Source organism: Coturnix japonica, chromosome 8 (genome assembly GCF_001577835.2).
Source record: "Coturnix japonica isolate 7356 chromosome 8, Coturnix japonica 2.1, whole genome shotgun sequence".
Classification (NCBI taxonomy): domain Eukaryota; kingdom Metazoa; phylum Chordata; class Aves; order Galliformes; family Phasianidae; genus Coturnix; species Coturnix japonica.
This window is the reverse complement of record NC_029523.1, coordinates 15,838,804-15,860,144: the sequence shown is the minus strand read 5'-3', so window position 1 is coordinate 15,860,144 and position 21,341 is coordinate 15,838,804. Positions and strand designations below refer to the sequence as shown.

At 34.1% G+C, this 21,341-nt stretch overlaps 1 long non-coding RNA gene across 1 annotated transcript in view; it reads right to left on the bottom strand.

Moving 5' to 3' along the window:
• LOC107317350 overlaps positions 1–20,322 on the bottom strand; it is a 28,502-nt gene extending 8,180 nt beyond the window's left edge. Inside the window, exons 1-3 of the long non-coding RNA XR_001556834.1 lie at positions 20,274–20,322; positions 10,050–10,196; positions 6,268–6,401 (exon numbers count right to left, since the gene is read on the bottom strand). This is a non-coding gene — a long non-coding RNA (uncharacterized LOC107317350). The remainder of the gene's footprint in view (positions 1–6,267; positions 6,402–10,049; positions 10,197–20,273) is intronic.
• Between the last annotated feature and the right edge of the window lie 1,019 nt (positions 20,323–21,341).

Here is a 21,341-nt window from a genome sequence, read left to right as displayed (position 1 = left end):
AGAACTCACTATTTGAAGGTCCATGCTCTCTACTGGAATTGAGAGCACTTAGAAACTTTTAAATCAGACTTTTTAGGAATGAAAATTGATTTGGGGCAGAATCCTACATTTTATTTCAAAGCCCTGCATTAGACATATAAATGTCCAAAGGTTTAACCTTGCTAATAGAATCTTGGTGCCTTCCCTGATATTTTGTGCTATTCTTCAATTTGCAGCTATTTTTTCAGTCTTATTTATTGGGGATCATATTAATTTATCTAAGCTTATACATTTATTTATTTCCCTGAAGAAGCTCTAGGATACAATCTTTCCCTTACACTGAAAATTTATTTAAACCAAAAAATACAACATAACTTGTCAGAAATCAGGAGAACAATAAATGTCCTCTAAAGAACATGAGAACACTGGTCTCGTATTTCAGAATATACTTCAAAGTAAACTTTAAAAATAACTTTAATTTTCCATTAGTCCAGCCCTGTTAACTACATCTCAAATGCACTTGTTAGAGACCAGTAAAATAAAGACCTTAACAGTGGTTATTATCTAAAAAATAAAAAAAAATAAAAATTTTCTTGTTCTGTCTCAGGATGAGTTAATGTGTGCAAAAAGGTCACCAAAGGAAAAGTTCACACTCCATTATACACAACCCATCCCAGAACATACCAGTTCAAACCACTTTGTAAAGATCTATGATGTGGTACAAACCTTGGTAATGTGACAGCATCACTTATAGTCACTGCTTATTTTATGAAATAATGGACAGACCTTGGCACTATAAACACAGATTAAAATAACTTTGTTAAGAAGCTAAAAAGCTCTGGAAGAATAATGCAATAAAAAGTCACTTCCCGAGGTGAAATCCATTCATAATATATTTAATGCAAGTCAGAGCAGTGAAAGTTGAAATTATAAAAGGATTTTTAAGGCACTTTTTTCTTAAAGCAATAATCAATACATATGTGCTTCCATTCTGTTAAGAAGGTCAATGGATAGTTTTCGAATAAGTAGATCACTTGCTGCAGTGTTTAGACTTTTGTTGTTGTCGTTCCATGGAGATTTGAAGGACTGATTGGTAACCTTTTATTTAATAACTACATCTTTTGCTTGCAGTGGAATATTAAGTGCAATCATCTTTTCTTTGTGTGGAGGAAAAAAAAAAAAAAGATTGTACCACCTCAATTAATAAATTTCCTCTGTTAGATAAATGGCTTCACTTTGTCTATACTCATCTTCTTCCTCTTGAGTATAGTTACAAATGACTACTGCATCTGCAGGTAGTACATTCTTTGGGGACCTGACACCAGCAACGGGAGTCATTTATAATTGATATAGAATGCATGTTCCCAACTCTCACTGGGTCTTTTTCTGCCACTTTTGGCCTAAGTGGGGCCAATGTAAAAACATCTACCCTATTTACTCATTAGTTTTGTTCAGGTAAGAACAACAATACAAGTAGTACATAACAAAGCAACACTGAAAAGCAAATGTGTCAAGGTAACGGGGCTGGTATTCCTGAATACCAGGAGAAATTCTATCACATCTACATTAACACCAAGCAAGAGTATTAGAATTAATATTCTTGCAACAAATATCAAGGAGTTAAGAATGATTAAATTATTATTAGATGTTATGAGAATAAAATGTAAAAAAAAAAAAAAAAAAAAGCCATAAAAAAGCCATAAAAAACTGTGAAGATTTACCTGGTTTCTGGACCATACACAACAACAACTTGAGACTCATCTGCATGCAAAAGTTAAATTGCAACTAGTTAGGCAAAAAGAAATTTGATAGTGTACATGGTACTCAGTAATAACTCTCTAAACGCACAAAACATAAAAGAATGCAAGATATTTTATTTTTGAATCAGAATAATCTACTTCACATGAAGGCACTCTCAGTGCTATATCTTGTGGGAAGTCACAATTTACCACTCAGCATGAGTAATTTTTGCTGAAGGATGTGTTTTCCTTCACAGGATTTTTCAAAGTCAAGTCAGCACTCAGTATGGGTCATGAAACCACAATCTTATACTGTTATAATTCACTTTAACACAGTTTTGAAATAATTATTAAACTCCTTGTCTTCCCACATCATGACTTTGAATGTGTACCTCATAGAAATCAAGATTGTTGTTTGTGAAGACACTACAGTAAAGAGAGAACACAAAGCAAGAAATCAAGACTGGACAAGTCCAAGGAAACATAACAACTTAGATCTCTGCTGACATGTAAGAATGAGCACCTACTTTTCTTCCCTACCGTTCTTTTCAAAAGTCGTTGTATTAACAATTACAGATATAAAAAAGTAAGCATTGGATACTTATTTTGTTCACTGCCTGAGATTTTTTTCTTCTGCAAAGCAGCTAGAATGAAAACTATGGAAACAGCTGCAGAAAATTCCACTCAATTTAATTCTCTCTCAATAAAAAACACATATCACACTTCAACAACTAAATTAATGTACCTCATCTCATCCTATATTTAAAAATACGTTTTTAAATATATTCCTTCAATTGCAGTGAAATATAACTAAGAAATTTATTACTCAATATTTTCTATGCAACGATTTCTTACAGCTTATCCTGCTTTTTCTTTTACCCAGACTAAGAAACAAATCACATTACAGTCGAACTATGAAGATCCCAGTCAAGTACTGGGTTTTCTTTAATCAGACTTGAATGCATTATCTCCCTATTGAGTCTTATGCATCTAAGGTTGACAAATTGTCCCTATGACTGTTTCAGAGATGCATGAGAGTCAATTTTGGAAAATTCTGGCCCATTGACTGCATATCATCAATCATTTGAGCTACAGAGTTGGAAGTAGATATTAAAAAAATAATAATAATATTTTATGCTTTTTTTTTTTTTTTCAGTACTGTTAGCAAAACAAATCACTTGTAAGCTAGGAAAGTGAGAGACTGACATGAACTCTAACACTGAAATAAGAGAAATGTCATGCCTCCAAGGCTAAATCACATATATATATTCATAAATTATAAAAATATGGAAACATGGTATCAAAATTTGGAAACTTACAAGTCCCCCACTTAAACACAAAATTAACAAAAATAGCTCCCACGGAAGGGCGGGAAAAAAAAAATTAAATTAGTGAGAAGAATCATAAGAATCTTGGAAAGAGAGAAAGTTAGAATCCAATAAATCTCAAAGATGGAACAAACAAAGAAACAAAACACCCCAGGAATGGTAGGGATAAAGAAAAGTTGGAAATGTTCCTGGGAAATGTGAGAGACATCATACTGAATTTCTTTAGTCCAAAGTTATTAATGACAAAATACATTAAAAAGATAGATAGCAGAGGCTGAGTTAAGAACCATCAAAACAGCATGGGGTTAAAATAAAAAAATAATTAAAAAAAAAAAGAGAGATGTACGAACTGGGCCACAAGAAATCAGAAGTCCTTCCTTTCCAGATAAAATCATATTTGAAGAAAATAATTAGCTTGATTAATAGAAGCTCATTTTAACTTCAGAAAATTTAACTACTGATATGACGTTATGACAGATAGTAAAAACATGTTGCCCTTTTTTCTTTCTTTTTCTTTCATCAACAACCATATAAAAAACCAAATACATATATTATTTTAAAAAAAAACCAAAACAACAACAAAAAACACACAGAAAAGAGTCACCTCCTTGCAGTAACCTGAACTTCTATCACACAAATGACTCCTGTTTTCTCCATCTTTATTTTTTCATATTTGAATATCTAGATAAAGAGAACTCTATTTCCAGCTTCATGCCAAATATCACAAAAAGTTGACTAGGAACAATCAGCATATATTTAATACAATATGACTCAACATGAAGGTCATAAAGTTCTGTTCCCTACTTATATAGCTTTATCTAAGAAACTTTAAAGACAAATAATTACGCTTTAAATTAAAAATGTAATTTGTACTATAGGCATATGTAAGTGCCTCATTTTCATTATGTTCCTTTCTACAAATTCATTAACAAGAATATTTGTAGAAAGTAATCACAGAAGCAGTGTGTACACAAACTAATTCCTTTAAAATCAAAAGAATATTCATAGAAGATGTTTATTATAGTCATCCAGTTCTAACTATTACTTACTTTTGGCATCTGTGGAAATCAGTTAAAGTCCAAATTTCAGGTGACTTGAGTAAAAATGTAAATGTTAATGAGTTGAAAAGTTTTTACTTAAAATAATTAAGTCTGACTGATTAATCTAGCAAGGAAGACAACAACTGCTGAGAAAGACATCTAACAATCACGCCATTTCATGTGCACAAGCCCAGAGATTCAACAGAGATTCAACATTCACTCAAGTAGGCAAATCATAGAGAGATGTTTTCCTTCAACCTTCGAAAGCTCACCAGAATTTCTTCCCCAGAAGTCAGTATGATATTTATGGCAAAGTATTATTCAAAAGTTCCAGTGGCTGTTAAATAGAGTAAGCTAGTACTAGTGCATACTTACTCTCCTTGACGCTCCTACAAGTTGGCTCTTAGCTATAGGCCATTAACAAACATGGATAGAAATTTAACTGGAAATGAACTCCACTGTCTGCATGAGGACCTGACAGTCTTTAGAGGACACTGTTATTTGCACTCCTTTCTATCCCACCCACAATAAGGAGACCTTTTGTCATCTGCTTTATTTGCTATGTTAGCAACTTATCTTTCCTGGCTTTTCATTTTGCTCTTTAAAAGTCTCTGAAACATATATCACTGAATTTCTTTGTGACTGTAACTAGCATAGGTTTTTTAGTTTGTTTGTTTTTTTTGTTGTTGTTGTCGTTTTTTTTCTAAATATCCATATCTATACCTATATATACATAGATTTTATTTTTTTTTTCTTCCAACTATAGTAGGTGTTGAATAATATGAATTGAATTTTGAAGGTTCCTGGCTCCCAAGCCAGCAGGAGATGAGGTTTAATTGCTTGGAAATACATTTTCACAGTTGATACTGGGGAACAGAAAAAGTCTGTATGTCAAGAGCCTCTAAACTAATCATTTAGCCATAACATGCACGACTGCGTACCTAGGGACAATGTAACTGTTATCAGCTTGAAGCTGTTGAAAATATACACCAATGAGAAGGTTTCTCCTATTTTTCTAATGCTATTCTTCACCCTGAATAAACTATCAGAAATGTCTTATTTTCAGTTCTGTCAGTTTGAATGAAAACAATTGTGTGCTCACCTAGTTTTAGCATTGCAATTTATTAGATCTAAGTCTGTTCATTAAAACAACAATTCTGAAGCTGTTCCGTTATTAATACACTGCCTGTATAAACTCAGGGTCTGCCTGTTGTATCTGGTTACACTCTGGAGACTGAAATTTGTTTCCAGCACAACTGATCAGGTCAAGAATTGCAATAACAATTAGCCATTAGTCACTAGATCTCAATTTGCCATAATAGAAAATAATTTGTTCCAAGTATTTTCTCCCTGGAAAGAGAGAAGAAGCATAGGGAACTGTCACGCTTGTGAAAATTAGAGTATGAAAAATCTGGGTATGGCTTCTGAACAGAAAACAGGGATAAAGCTCTAAAATTCTTTCTGAGCTTAGTGTTTTAACAAGAGGCTAGATCTAAATGTATCAACATTGCCTAGTACAGTAACAGTTAATTTGTTGTTTTTTGTTTTTATTTTCAAATCCTAGCATAATAGAAAATTTATCTGAACTTACCTAGAATTGATCACATTCCTAACTTAATACAGACATATGAGAGAGACACGAATAAACTTCCCTTGTGCAACATCCTACTTCTTGCCACTCTAATTATTCCAGAAGGACAGAGCAGAGACGCATCTCAACCTGTTTCAGTAACTATCTTTTAGCACCCACCACCTTGGGAGACAGCATCTCCTCTCTCATTAATGCTTCAGAGAAGCACCAGAGAGCAATTGGAGGCAGAGGAGTTGTGGAATGCCCATGGCATCTCCTGCAGCTGCTGTTTTAGAGTCTGAAGTAGACGAGAGCAAATGACACTGATGCTGATGTGTGCCCCCACTGAAAATCTCATAACAGCTCCCTGAAGCCAAAGGGATAGATACTCTGCAATCTGAGCTGGGCTTGAGCACTGCTGCTCTGTAAAAGGAGAAGCCAACTGTGATGTTGTTGGTGGGACTTTGCATCCTACTCTCCAGAAGAAATATTTTTCAATCTATAAATGCCAATAAAACACATCAGGATAAAATACAACTGAACTGTTAATTTTCTAATTCAGAATTTTCAAAGAACAAGAAGGATATGCATTAACATAACATTTAACTCACCTCCATTGACACTGAAGATATTCAGCTTGGCATTGTGCTTTCAGAATTCAGGAAGGAAAAGTAAAGGAAATTCTGCTACATTTCATAAGGAATGAGCTGTTTCCCAGCTATTACCATATGAGCTGATCAAAGGCCTAGGTAGAAAAAGGACAGTGGGATGGTGTAAATCAGTTTTATTAGAAAGCACGATAGCAGAAATGGTAGATAGCATTTCAGATCAGATCCTTATTTTTAACAGAGAGTAGCAGTTGAAAGAGAGATTATAAAGAGAAACTACAAAATGTAGAGAATGAATGTAGTGAATTGGTTTTACTAAAGCACAGTGACTGTAAATATAAACAGGAGAAATCTTATGCCTATTGGCAGCCTGGCTAATAATCACTTCACAGATAGTTAACTATAGAAAGGTCAAAGGTCAGGGATTTTTAATCTAAAGGTTGATGATCCCTCAGGGACTGTGTGGTGTGAAAAAAGTTGGTATGCTTGATGCTATTAAAGGCATGATCAGCTTGTCAAAATCTGTTAGCACTTTTCTTTCAAATAAGCATTAAACAACATTTTTTGTGTGATTATTTGAAGAGGATTTCTCATCATTGTTAGTAAACCTTTATAAGCATGAGACATTTCATTATTACTATGAATAAAAGTGATTTTTCAGAAAGTGGTAAAGTGCATGTTATATTCTCCAATTAGGTCTATTTAGAACATTAGACATTTTTTCTGATAGGTTTCAAGATAAACCAAGGAGTTCATGGGGAACAAATACGCTTACTCGAACATGCATCTTAATATATGGGGCACAGTATTATCTTTTATATGTTTATAAAACAACAAAATCCCAAACAAATCAGCATTCTCCTTTAAAAGGAAATCAGAGGAATAATTAGTTTTTATTGTATTGCTTTCATACCCAAAGTGTTTTTAACTTGACATTTTCTCTGAATATTCTATAAGACATTAGTTGACTCTTTAGATAGCTGTAAGGATAAAAAACTCCAATTGTTTTGAACATTTATTCACTGTAGTTTCAAAAACACTTCTTATAATGACCTTGAAAGTAAAGAAACTTTTAGAGATATTTTGGCTATGCAACATTCAACCGTGTTTTTTCATTAAGTTAAAAAACAAGGCGCATAACTTAAGAAGATACAGTAATATGTACATAGAATATTCTGTAAACTTGTGTTAGAGTTTAGGTCACTAGGAGAATGTAATAAAAGTTAAATGAAAACAAATTTCACAGCAAATGTCATCATATTTACAGCAGTTGCATAAATCAGATTTTAAGTATATTTTAAACATATAAGTAAACACATAAGTAAAAGCTGTTACATGCAGCTTTCAATCTGAATGTTGTCAGTTTCAAAACATGCATCCTAACGTGCATTTCAATCCTATATGTCAACCTTTAAAAATACCTTTGGAAAATACAATGAAATCTTTTGATCTTAAGCTGACATATATTTGTTTATTAAAACAAACAAATAAATAAACAAAATCCACAGAAAAAGAGCACCAATCAACGCTCCTCAAAATGCAATAAATCTTGACTTTATCTCCCCATAGATTACATCTGTATCTTTAGAAATGCCTGTCAGTCTGGTTCATTTGATGGGCAAATGCATGTCTCGTAATTCTTGATGAGAAACTTGTGAACATACTTTGGCCGTGTCTACTTTGAAATGTCAGATGGATTTCTCTTGGGCATCTTTCCTTTTGCTGTGCATCAGAGCAAAATAATATTTTATTGTTGGTCATAATTAATAATTCATTAAAATGCACCAAATGAACACATGAAAAAAGAATATGGATATAAATCTTATTAGGTCCCTGGATAAAGTCACACTATGCTTTTGCATTTTGAATTCCCAGGAATACATTATATTGTCCAATATTGGAACAAGCTGAGAAATGTAATATAAAAATTTGATAAATTGCTTTCTGCCTGTAAATGAGAAAACAGAGTTGTGAAATGAACCATTCTGGCAAAGTAGAATTTGAGCTTAGAGTGTAAACACTTGAGTTAATGGCTAGGGTATCTCTAAGTCTCAGAAGCTATGGTACATAGGGAGGGTGAAAGTGAGGTTATGGAAGCTCTTCAATATTTTACTTTGAACATCCTTACAGGCCTTAATTAGACAGATTACCTGTTCTGCATGGTGCAGTGTGCTGAACAGTTTTGAACTAGCTTATCCTCAAGGCAAATGGAAAGCAAATCAAAAAGAATTACACTTTACACAAATAACAATGAAAGTTCAATTAATAAGTATGGTAAAAAACAAAAACTTCCCAGCCCATACAATATTTAGTTTTTAACTTTACCGTGTTCAAAAGCATTTCTAAATATTTACTGACCATCAGAATTTGTGTCCACCTCTTCAGTGTTTCAATCTGTGTGAAACCATAATGGTATTTACTTCAAATTACTTTTTTTTTGAAATTTTTATGTTTCTTTGTATTCAAGAAAATGTGACAATATAATGGAATTTTTTCAGACAAAAAGAATAATAAATGCTTTCCTTGCTTCAGTTCCACTGGACAGATAAACAGACTATAATTTATTTTAGATCCCAGTTCACTTCCTAACCTATAGTAAGAAAGGTAGTGGAATAATGAGGATGTTTACTAATGACTGCAAGATGCCAGTGTTAACTTGCTGTACATATGCTAAGTTCCTGAATCTATTTAATCGGTTTATTCAGCCAGCCACCTATGGGGAAGGTCACCATGTCAAACAATTCTGGATGGTATTTTATGTGAACTGGGAACAGGACTTTTTAAAGGCTAGAGGTTTAGGAACATAAACCAGATGTGCTCATTTGAAATTGTCTACTTATTAAAAAAAATAAAAAAAAGGTCAAACACTTAGATCTTTTAAAAATCTCATTGTCAAACACACTCTATGGAACTAAGGATTTTACTGTTCTGACTGTCATGAATTTCACTGATTCTTAGATGAAATATGCCTTCTGATCTTTGCCATAAATGTATCACTTCTCCATTTATATTCTAGTATTGCATCTAAGAAATGTATTCATTTAATCAAATCAATATTTTGCAAAATAATGATTTTAAAATATTTTTGTATTTCTACTTTTACCATTCAGAATTACTGTAAGTATTTAATCCATACATTTATTTGCAAAACAGCTACATTTCCCTCCAATAATTTGCACAGCATAAATCTAGGTTACACTGTGGTTAGTGTGAAAATGTTCACTTTTGTTTTCCTTTATTTTTCTCCAGATATATGCATCTAATGATTGATTTCTTGTCCACTGGGGTTACATGAAATGTCATTTACTAATTAATAACATTTAACTCCATTGGTCAGCCTGCTAAATTATTGTGCCAAACTGTCCATGTTGACTGTTAGGATCTTATTCACTAGAATAATCACATTTCTGAATAGAAATTTTTAAGAGATCTAGAGAAGAAAAGCATCAAAGTGCAAATAAACCAACATGCGAAACTGCTGTGGGAAGGAGGAGTACAAACTCTTTCCAACTTCTACTCAGAGCAGTGAATGTTAAACAGTTTTAAAACAAACTATTCTCCTTGAATGGGCAGCTGAATGCTCAGTAGTAGTTCTGATAAGTGGAGTTGGAGCAGCACCACTCCTTCCAGTCCCAGTGCTACTCTTCTTTACAGAACCTCTCAGAGGAGCAAAGCAGGAGGGGAAAAAAATAATAATAATAATAAAAAAATAATAATAATAAAAAAAGAGATACCTGATATAGCAATCAAAAGTTACAGCAGAACAGAGAAAATGAAACACCTACCTTTGATAACATAGTACAGCAAGTATAAGTGATTGATTGCTACTAAATGTCTGTAGATCTGCTTTCACTGGTATGAATTATGCAGATATGGACAGTTTTCTCATTGCAGCCATTTCACATCTTAGAAAATGGTAGGAGCCCCTGAAGCTGTAAGGAAAAAAAAAAAAAGAAAATCCATTGGTTGGAGTTCTGTATTCTGCGTGGGCTACACTACCATCCAACCTGGCCTTGAAAACAATGACGTTTGCATGAAGAAGGTACTCACTGTGTGCTGTGGTACTTTGAACAGCATAATGGCACAGGTAATTCTAAACAAAGATATATATATGGCGTGTTGATAAAAATCATGATTTTGGAAGTTCTAGTTGCTAATTTACATGACTTTTCAGTTGTATGAAGGACATTAGCATTAAGTTATTTCTATAGTTACTACTAGCCATATAATCTCCTGGATTACACAGGTTTTGTTTTTCACTGAATTGTTCCATCCATTTTTATTACTTGGGGATATTACTAACATACTACCTTCAAAAAAAGCTGTAAAATACAAAGCATACCAACTCATAGGATCAAGTACATTTTATGCTCTGAGCTTACACAAACAAACATCTAAACATTCATAAAACCAAAGGTGGTATATGAAAAAAATATATGCAAAATCGAACCTGCTATCCAAGATAGAAAATTCTCACTCATACTCCCCCAAAGCAGTACTGCTGAACAGAATATTTCTGGTTAAGTACTGTTTAATGCAGCTGTTAAACATTTTGTGCCATATTTGCTTCTATTAGTCAAACTTATTCCCTCTGTTTGTCAATTTACAAAATACATTATCCTTGAGGTGCCTTTTGAAGAAAGTTTTCTACTTGAATATATATGTATTTTAATAATTAATTGCATAATAAAATAAGCCAAGATATGACTGTGTGCCCACTGAAAATTATCAGGAGTTGATTTCATTTTAATAACATAATGGAACACTTTTTTATTATTTAAATATAAAATAGGCATTTTAAAGTATGTTTTATTTTCTGTTAAATTGAGGTCAGGTATTTTAATCAGCATCATGAAGTACTGGAAAACAAACTCCATGGAAATGTAGTTTGTCCACTAACATAAATTCCATTCAAACTAAGGTTTTTGCAAACTATGAATTACTGGTTTAGATTAATGTCATACATTATTTCATTTAGCAATTATTAAGTCTTTACTGATTTAACTTATAAATTTAGCTTTCTGTTAAACAGAACTTACATATTTCATATCCTGAGAAATAGTAGGGGGAAAAGCTTACAAAGAAAATCCTAACAAATCTCAGAGATACTTAAAACTAGAAAACAACTGAAGAAGGAGATAATCATCAGCAACAACAAATCATTGTTTTAGCTTAGTTTCTTTTTTATTACAGCAAGATGCTGTAGTGATATTGCAAGGGTCCCCACTTACTGTTTTACTCTGGAGATTCACTACCCTTTAAACACTGTCTTCTTTACGATGAGAAATAATTTTTCATCATAGTTAGGGCTTTGGGGTGTGATTCTGCCCAGCATTGTCCAAATCATACAGGTTCTTCAAATGAATTGATGGTAAAATAACACATGGAGTTAAATATTTTGCTGTACAGGGGTTTCCTATGGCAAAAAGTCAGAAATCCTGCTTGAAAACTAGAGCAATCATTTATATTAGTACTATGCATTTTATTCATCAGGATGAGTTCACGGCAATACTTAACCTTTTGCCCCTCATATTCCTTGAGGACATCTAACATATTTAATTTTGTTTAACTGGTTGCTAAAGAAAAAAAAATACAGTAGATATACTTGCAGTGCTGTTTGGAAAATCGAGCATGTCTTGACATTTTACATCTTTGTAAAATTGCAATTATAATGCTGTTAAATATATATAACATGCCCTAACATTCCATTTAGAAAAATGAATATGACAGTGAAAACTGTTATCTGAAAACATTTGTTTCTGCAGTATGCAAAGGAAAAATAATTCAGCAGTTCAGTTTCATTTTGAAATCAAATTTCAGTGTTCTATGAATGTTTTCTGCAGAAATAGAAAGCATTTAACAGAAAAGAGAATCAGCCACTTTCCCTTACAGACATCTCTAAAAAAATAAACAAGTAAAAGGTAATAAAGTTAAAAACTTAGTACACCAATAGTCTATAACTGTAACACAGATTTTTAAAGGGTCACTAACTTATGAGAAAAAGTGTGTTGATGTGAATATTTATGAAAAATGAGTAAGAATCACAATTTGAGAAAGTAAAATCCAAGGAAGTATTACTGTGCACATTTTTTTTCCCCTCCTCCTTTCTCTCTTTTTTCATGGCTGAATAAGAGAAGAAGATCCAGTAGTGCAACCAGTGACTGATGGCATGAATGAACAGAGCTTAATTCATGCAATGATAGAATAGCTTGGGTTGAAAAGGACCTTTAAGGTCATCTAGTTCCACCCATCCTGCTACATGCAGGGACACCTGCCTAATTCTTCTCTCAAACTTAGTTCTCCTCCAGGATATTTGGCAAAAATCAAGCTAAGCCCCTGAAACCATCTAGAGTTCAGTTGTGTGTCTCTGTGATTCAGTTCCTGTTTGAAAAAGAAATTTAATTACACTTCCTTACTCTGCAGCATTGTCATGACAATATGCACATTAAAGATTAAGGACAATAGGGACTGCATGAGCACAGTCAACACCCAGCAGTATTGGCTGCATACTTATGAGTCTGCAAAGCTTGAAGCTCTCATTGCTTGTCTCCATCTGAACATTGACCCATTGACCACAATATCTAGCCAGTAGTACCCACTTTTTTTTTTAAAGTCTAAACATATCAGGCATAAGCAGTGGCATATACATTATCTACAACTATACTAGATACAGAAAATAAAAGTCAGGAAAAAATAACAGGATGAGCAGGCCACATTTCCAATGACCCTGTACCGTTTGCAAGTCTGCCTTAGTAGAGCACCTGAAAACACAACCCAGATTTCCCAAATGCAGAGAGGCTTAAGTAGAAGAAAAAACATACTCAATAGTAAATAAATATTTTTATTTTCCCTTAGTGCTTTTCTCTTTACTGTCTACTAAAATTGCTACTGGCACTGTATCTTATTAGCCTCAGGGCCTGACGCCCAAAATCCATTGGGTGTTAAAAGTCTGCTATTGCATTATTTTTCCAGAACTGCAGACTGAATGAACAAGGGAATATGTTAAGATTTACTCTGGAAAGCTGAGAATTTTAAAGAAACTGTTTCACTGAATATACAGATTTTAAATGACTGTATTAGGACTTTCATTTAAGTGTTTCCTAAAATCTTATCATGATATTATTAACAACATCAAAACTTTGGAAATTGAAAATGCAGAGATAAACAAATTATTTGTTACAAAAAGGGCCTTGCAAGTCTCTAGGGAAATGGAATATTCTAATGTCTTTTTATACCAGCAGAAATAAATTGTATTTGGTAAACATAATGTTAGTCATTTGCAAACATGAAAAAACATAGGTTTTCTTTTTCATGTTGTTGTTTATTTCAAAGACTCCGCTCTGCACACTGAATGTATTTGGGTTAAACTGATTTGCAACATAGTAAGACTTTGGCTGTTGACAGAAATTCCTTTTTATGTATGCATAGGCTTTTTTCCCCTGAATCTCTATTCTTCTCTTCTTCCTACTTGCCTTCATTCCTTCTCTTCCCCCCCTCCCCCCCCCCCCCCCCCCCCCCCCCCCAATAGTCTTACATTGTTATTTTTCTTTGTTCTCTTTCATTCTTCTCTTAATAATTAGGGAAGTTGTTACCTGTTTTTCAAAAATCTGTCAGTGGAACAGTCTGGAATATCAACATGAACAGTCTGATATGCCATCTGAACACTGAAGTCTTTGAATTATAACTTCTGAGTCATAGCTTCCAAATAAGTTTTGGAACTAATTCCTCAATGAAGACTTCGTTTCCATTTCTCATGACATACTTTCAGGTATATTTAGCTTTGGTTTCCAAATAATGAAAAAAAAGAATCAAATATTACACTGCTTCACAGTACACATAGGAAGAAAAAGGCTGTGTTCTAAGCCTATTAGGAAAAAAGCAGGTTTCAAATAACTTCAGAAAGTAGCAGTCACATTAGGAATGGTGGGAAATTGACAGAATATGAAGGACAAAGTGAAACACAAAGAATTGAGTAGCTTCTTGCTATAGTGATGGCCTTTTCCATTAGAAACATCAAAATATTAGAGTGCTTCAGGGTCTGAGGTATTTTCCTAGCACAGTAGTCAACAAGTCAAAATCTGCACCATAAAATACGATGTCCATCAGTCCCACACAGCATGAACATCATGTTAAATACATATATAAATCTCACCATTACTGTAGAGAACTAAGGCTTATAAATTCCTTAGAAACAACAAGCAACATAACAGTAGGAGAAAGGGACATAAGGAATAAATTTAGTACATACCTCATTTTAAATATGTGTCTGTCATGCCACCCACCAGATTTCATGCTTCACTTTTTAGCTACAGTGGCTATTATCAATCAGGTTATAAATGCCAAAGTTGTATATTTCAGTAGTACCATGAAGTACTCAAGCTATATATATATATATAACTATATATATACATATATATACATACACACACACTATATATATATATGTATGTATGTATATAAAAATACACATATGTATTTAAATGAGTAAAGCCAGTTAAAAGTGTTATTAAAATGTCATTCTTATAAAAACCAAAATGAAGAGTAGGTCATGTCTTAATACCTTAATATGTCTCCTGATTAATATAAATCAGAAAATACTGGAATTACTTTTTCATTTATTTTTCTGTGTTTATAGTAAAATGAAAGTTCAAACTATTTTTTAAAATAGATTTATATTTTCCAGAAAGCAAAACTCATCAGACAATTAGATCTCATCTTCATACGAAGTTTGAAAGAATGTATTTTCACACAGTCTCTTCTTAAAAGAAACATAACATCCGGTTCTACTCGCCTGATTAATAGAATACAGTAGCTGTACCATAGTACAGCCATGGGAGAGATGGATTAATATGTCAGCTAAAATTGACAGTAGGATGACTAGTAACCTGCTTGATATAATTCCATGGGGTTTCAGGCCTTCCTGGTGAATGCTTATAGCCAGAAAAATTGTTTTTAAGTAGATATACAATCACTGAAGTAGCTTTCATTCTGACATTGATATTAAAATTAAAGTAGTTGAAACAAAGAATGGAGCTTCCTAAAAAATAATAATAATGATAATAAAAAAATCATTATAATATATATTATAATATATATATATATTATATATTATAATAATAAAAAATTATTAATGATAATAATAAAAAATAAATAATTATTATTATTCCCTTAAACAATTGTTACAGCAGATTTTAATTTTCTCCTCCAGGAAGATACTGTTCCCTGTTGCTTGCTTAGAAAATACAGAATTTTTAGAATTAAAGGACAGACAATATAAAATTTATTGATCATTGTGCACATAACAAGGCACTTAATTTTTAATCCCAGACAATATATGGAGGAAAAAAAAAAAAAGGGGAAATAAAGCAGAGTGGAAAAAGATACAAAATGTTTACGGAAGTAGTTCACATACATACTATCTACTATTGTAGATAGATATCAAATGAATTCAGTACCCACTTCTACATAGGTGTTCAGAATCAGCCATAGCTGTACCTGGCAATGGACAACTGCATCTCAGCCACCAAGGCAGGATGAAGTCTGATGCAGACCTGAATCTGACAGATCTGGAATTCCTAACATGAAGAAAGGCAATTAAGTGCTGGCACAAATGGCCCATGTGGAGCTGGTAGGCTCCTTGACCAAAGGGCAGACAGCATCCTCCTCCTAACAAAGAACTGTCTGGAAACACTAAGGCCGCACATCTCATCACCTTGACTTAAAGACTGTAGCATGATAGAAGGATAAAATTTTGAACATCTGCAAGCACAGGATATTACAAAGCCAGACAATGCCCCTTAATTATCCTTGTCTTCATGTGATGTCCCAAGGCTCCTTACATAACTATAAAGACTAGAGTCCTGGTGCATTTCCAGCCATGACTGTGAAGAAAAAAAAAATGATTTGCTTTCAGTTGGTCATCAGCACCGAGGGTTCTGGCTTCAGCAAAGGTGTTCAACTTAAGGAAATTATTTCTAAAAGATTTAGCTGGAATAAATCATCTGACTGAAAATAAATGCATATAACATTTAATTTTTGTCTCTGTTAAGACAAAATACCCTAACACACAACAGAGCACAAGCAATTTGGAGCACAGGAAAAATGTTGGAGAGTGTAAAAAAAAAACAAAAAAAACACAAACAAAACACAGATGTACAAGATGCCTTCTATTTCTCAGGTACGAGTTTATCTGGAACTTCAGCAAAACACAGCAAGTGATGAATGAAGCCAATCATATCCATGGAAGATTACTATGCTTCTATTGAATTTACTTTTAAAATATTTCAGAATGAACAATGACTTTTCTGTATTTGTTAAGGCCAATGTAATAATAATGTGTATTGCTCTTTACTAAAATCCCTTGGGTGGTTAAAAAGCTGCCTGGAAAATGTGTTCTATTACATTTTTCAGGGTTTTCCCATGGAGTCCAACAGCAGTTGTAGAGAATGTTACGATACAGCAACTCTGGCTGAGACATTCATTGAAGAAAATATTCCTTGATTTCACATACATACACAAGAAAATGGCAAAGCTGAGACTATATTTCAGTAAGTAGTAAGATATTAGACCTATCCACTAGATAGAAAAATGCTCCACTACTGACAGTATGCTTAAATGTGTAACATTAATGTCAATACCATGTAAATTATATTGGCAATGATGTCTAAACAGGGAAATTTTTTCCTGAAAATAAATGCAAGTCCTGATGGGAAAATTAGTGGATTAGTCCAGTTACTTCAATGAGACTTTGTTCCTAAAACTTAGGAAGAGAAGTTCAACAAAACAAAACAACTGAATTTTCTTAATACTTTCAGACAGTACAACAAATAACTGAACCAGTTCATTAAAACACCCGAAGGAGCGGCACACTGAAAACAAGTAAAAGCTCTCCAAAGATAGCTGTTTCAAGGGTTTTTTAAATACATTGGTTACATCTTATCCACCAAATTGTTCATAAACTTAGATCAAGATAGACACTAAGGCAGATTTGTCTTTGCTTTAACAGACAAGCATAACCCTCCTATACTTCTGTCCCTACATCACCACCAGCAGAAACTCAACACAGCAGTAGGTTATGATGAATTAGTAGTGGTTTGATCTGATTTTACTAAGATTTACCTGCAGAGAGCCTTCCTTAGCCCTTTTCAAAATCCTTTGACTTTCCAGCTCACACAACATTTTTCTAAGGTCAGAAAACTTCCAGCACATCTCAGGGTTAATCCAGTAATTCTGTTACCTGCTTCAGTTCTGGCTGACCCTTGCAGCCTGGCGACCATACTCATGCTGTGCTGACAGGTCCAAAGCACCAGTCTCTACACCAGAGGCAAATGCAATGGTGGGAGAAAAACATCAAGCTGATGGGAACAGGCAGGGCTGTAGCAAAGTGGAGGCTTGTTTACCAGTGACTTGTTTACTGAAGCTCTAACATGAATGTCATAAAGATGCCACCTGACTTGAATTTCCTGTCTAGTATGAAATATAAGTTCACTTTGCTACTTGGGCCTTTAAACACAATTCCACTCTAGTCTTGCCATGTAAACTTTAAGGTTGAATTTCAATTTGTTTTCTCAAGAAAAACAAAAACCTGATGTTGTCATGACAGAATATCCTGAAGCCCAGTAGTACATGCCACTGAATACCTGAGCATTCACAAAAAGCATTGATGGGACTGTGGGGGTGACGACCTGGGTAAATGAAGAAATATTTAACGCACGATTTTTCTAACACACTTTGTTTCACAGAAAATGAACAAGTTCTGTGTACGTGTTTTGCTCATTCCTCAGAATTGTTCCAATTCCCTAAGCAGCACTGATACATCACCTATTCTCCTTTTAAAAGGGTAAAGTAATAGCATTTCCATCAGTTATCCATATTTTCCCTTTTTTGTTACTGCTTATAAACTCTGAACACCTGGGATTGCTAGAAACTTCCCCTTGCTCCACTGAGGTGTTTATGAATGACTATCTTTTCCTCCTAATTATTGTTTTGGGAAAGAAAATGTGTATCTGGGGCTGAGACAGTGATTATTCATAGTGTTCTCCAGTTAAATAGCTTCAGTGGTGCTGTTCCTCTGGGTAAAACTTTACAAGAGTGACTTTTAACTTTTCTCTTTAATAGAGTTTCCTTGTTTCCTCTAACTTTTTTTGGCTATATAATTTTTGCTATTTATCAGCCACATTCTAATATAATAGTCCTTCATAATTATAACTTTTTGTTGCATGTAATGAAGTATATGGTAAACAAGTAATAAGAGTTGTGTAACTATACAGAATTCAATTCCTTGTATATAAACTTTTTATAGTTTAGAAAACATTTGTTAGGTTTAATACTGCTCAGGAAAGTCGTAATGGTGAATATGGTTCACATTTTATACATCAGATATTTTTATTTATTCAACTGTTCTAATTGACTCAAAGAATTAATTAATGAAAATCATTTCCATTGCAGTTTACAAGCAATTCCTTAAAAGCTGCGCTGTAACATGCTTTAAAGAAATATGTGTTTTTCATAGTTCAATTACTGTCATGGCAAATATCCAGGTTGGTGAATAAAGACAATAAAATACTCCATAAGAAGTTAGAGGCCCCTGAACACTTTTATTATACTGTACACACTGGAATCAGCGAGAGTTTTCAGGTACTATAGTCTGGGAAAACATCTGGTTTGTTCTATTTTGAATAAAGAGGGACATTTTTATATTCATACTTTTCCCCCTTATTGGAGGGGAGTGCTTATGGTGCTATTGCTAAGATTGTGTCAGCACTTCCTTTATTAAACCCATTATGAGAACCAAAAGGGTGATTGGAGAGTTGTCAAGTGCCTACAGGTGGGTGAGAGAGAGGCACAATAGGTGCAGCCCTGAACCTTCTCATTGGTCCAGCTGTGCACATTAGCCCAGCTGAACTCCACAGACAATAGCTATTTCATCAGCACATCCATAAACGAGACCCATCATTGCAATTAAAATATTCAGTTAATACTTGCTTCAGAGATCATTGAAGGAGCAGGATACATTAGTGTCAACAGGTAACTGGTCATGTTTTAGTGACTTCCTGAGTGTGATCACTTCCAAAGGAGAAATCAGGAGTTGCTGAGGAGGGTTTGGGAATGAGGGAAGTAGCTGTCAGCAGAACATCTGCTTGAAGCCTTCCCTGGACCAGTGCCTTATCTGGTATCCTTTCTCCTGCACCATGGACACAACTTTGGGCCCAGCAGCCACTATCTTCCCATAGCTGTATATGCGTTTCATGTTGCAGGCAGGGACATTTAACCATGTTGCAAGTTTATGCTGTAGCCTGGCAATTACTGATACACAGTGCATGGTACATACCAATGCCATTTGAAAAGCTAAAAAGAAAATTTCCAGCCGTGTCCAGGACAAAAAGTTTCAAAAAATGTCAAGATTTATTCCAATTCAAAATGAAATAATTATTATTTTCTGTAGGCAAAACATAATGATTAGCTGTAATGTTTTATTTTTAATAGCAAACACCATTTGGAATAGATCCATCACAGAGAGTAGGAAGTGCATCAGAAGAGCTCAGCACAGAAGTTTCCTAAGAGTATTTTTGCCTGATAACAGCTTTCTCACACTACACACTTCACACAAAAAAACTTTACTTCATTTAATTTCTGAAAAACTAGAGGAATCACAGGACAGAATAACATTACATATGCTGCACTCCATACCTGCACCGACCTAGGAATTTTGATCTAGTATTTCTCTCAGAGCCATGAGCGTGATATCACTCTTAAGTTTTTCCTCAGCTTCAATAAATTGCCTCTTGTAACTAGAAAATCTGTCTAGTGAAAGTTTCCCAGAAGCATAGTTCCAGTGCTATGAGCTCATTAAGATATCTGATGCAACAGCTCTACATTGTCTTTACTATATTTGAAGAACAACTTAAAACTTCACCAGCTCTTTCTGCATTTAATGCATTCTGCTCACAAAGAAGCAACATTGCTTATGACAGTTTCCATAAAACACACACAAAAAGAATTGAACTTACCCAACAGACAAAGGGGCTCTCCAGCTATACAAGACACCCAAGGAGGAAGCTACAGCCAAAAGAAGCTCACCTAGCAGAGGACCCTTATATGAGTCCAGGGTGCATCCACCCCTTCTGGTCACCTTAGAAACAGAGGTGCAAGCAATTTGCCTGTGCTCTCTGGGTCACCCACATCCTTTCACCAGGTGCTCAATCACCAGTTCAAACCTTGAACTAGCAGTTTCCCTACAGTCCTACTTCATAGGGCATAGCAGGGTAGATAAACAGGAGTTACTGGTCTCTGTGGTCACAAAGCTTTTGTGGTTTGTTAAGATCTCTTCACTGTATTCCAGAAGTATTCATACATCTATCCATAATTCAAACATTTTCCATTTGTCTCAGATGTGAGAATATCATGACAGACCTTTGTCGCTACACAGATCAGAGACACAGCAAGTTTCTTCAATGCAAAATGGCTTCCACATGAATCCTGAGCTTCTTTCCACCCATTGGTGTTATCTTGGAGGAACAATTAAATGTTTTGATTTACATTTTCTGTATACTGGTTTGTTGATATTCAGCAAAATTTGATTCTGCTATAGGCACTGTAACCTGAGGGAACTTTCTGAGCTGATAAATCACTCCAAAATGTTATGATCTCTTTATCTAGATTCTGGGAGAGATGTTGTTCTGGACGGATCTTGCAAGGTTATGTTCTGAATGATAAGACACCCACGTTTATTAGATTGCAAATGATCAGTGGACTAATCTCCAAATTTCTGTAGCTTGTAGGAAATCTATTTTTAGTGAGAGATTTTATTTTATTGCATTTATTCATCTTGATTTCTCTTGTAAATGAAGAATTCTTCCCCCAGCTGCTTTGCTCTTAATTCTAAGTAGGAAGGATATGGATGTGTTACTTTTGTAGTATTAGCTATTTCTAGAACAAGAGAAACAGTGAAAAAGACTGAGTGTGCCCATGATATTTCAGAAGCTCTATTCTCACAGTTTTTCTCTGTTTTTCATGCAGTTTTTTTTTTTTTGTTTTTTTTTTTTTTTTTTTTTTTGGGGGGGGGGGTGCAGGTGGGA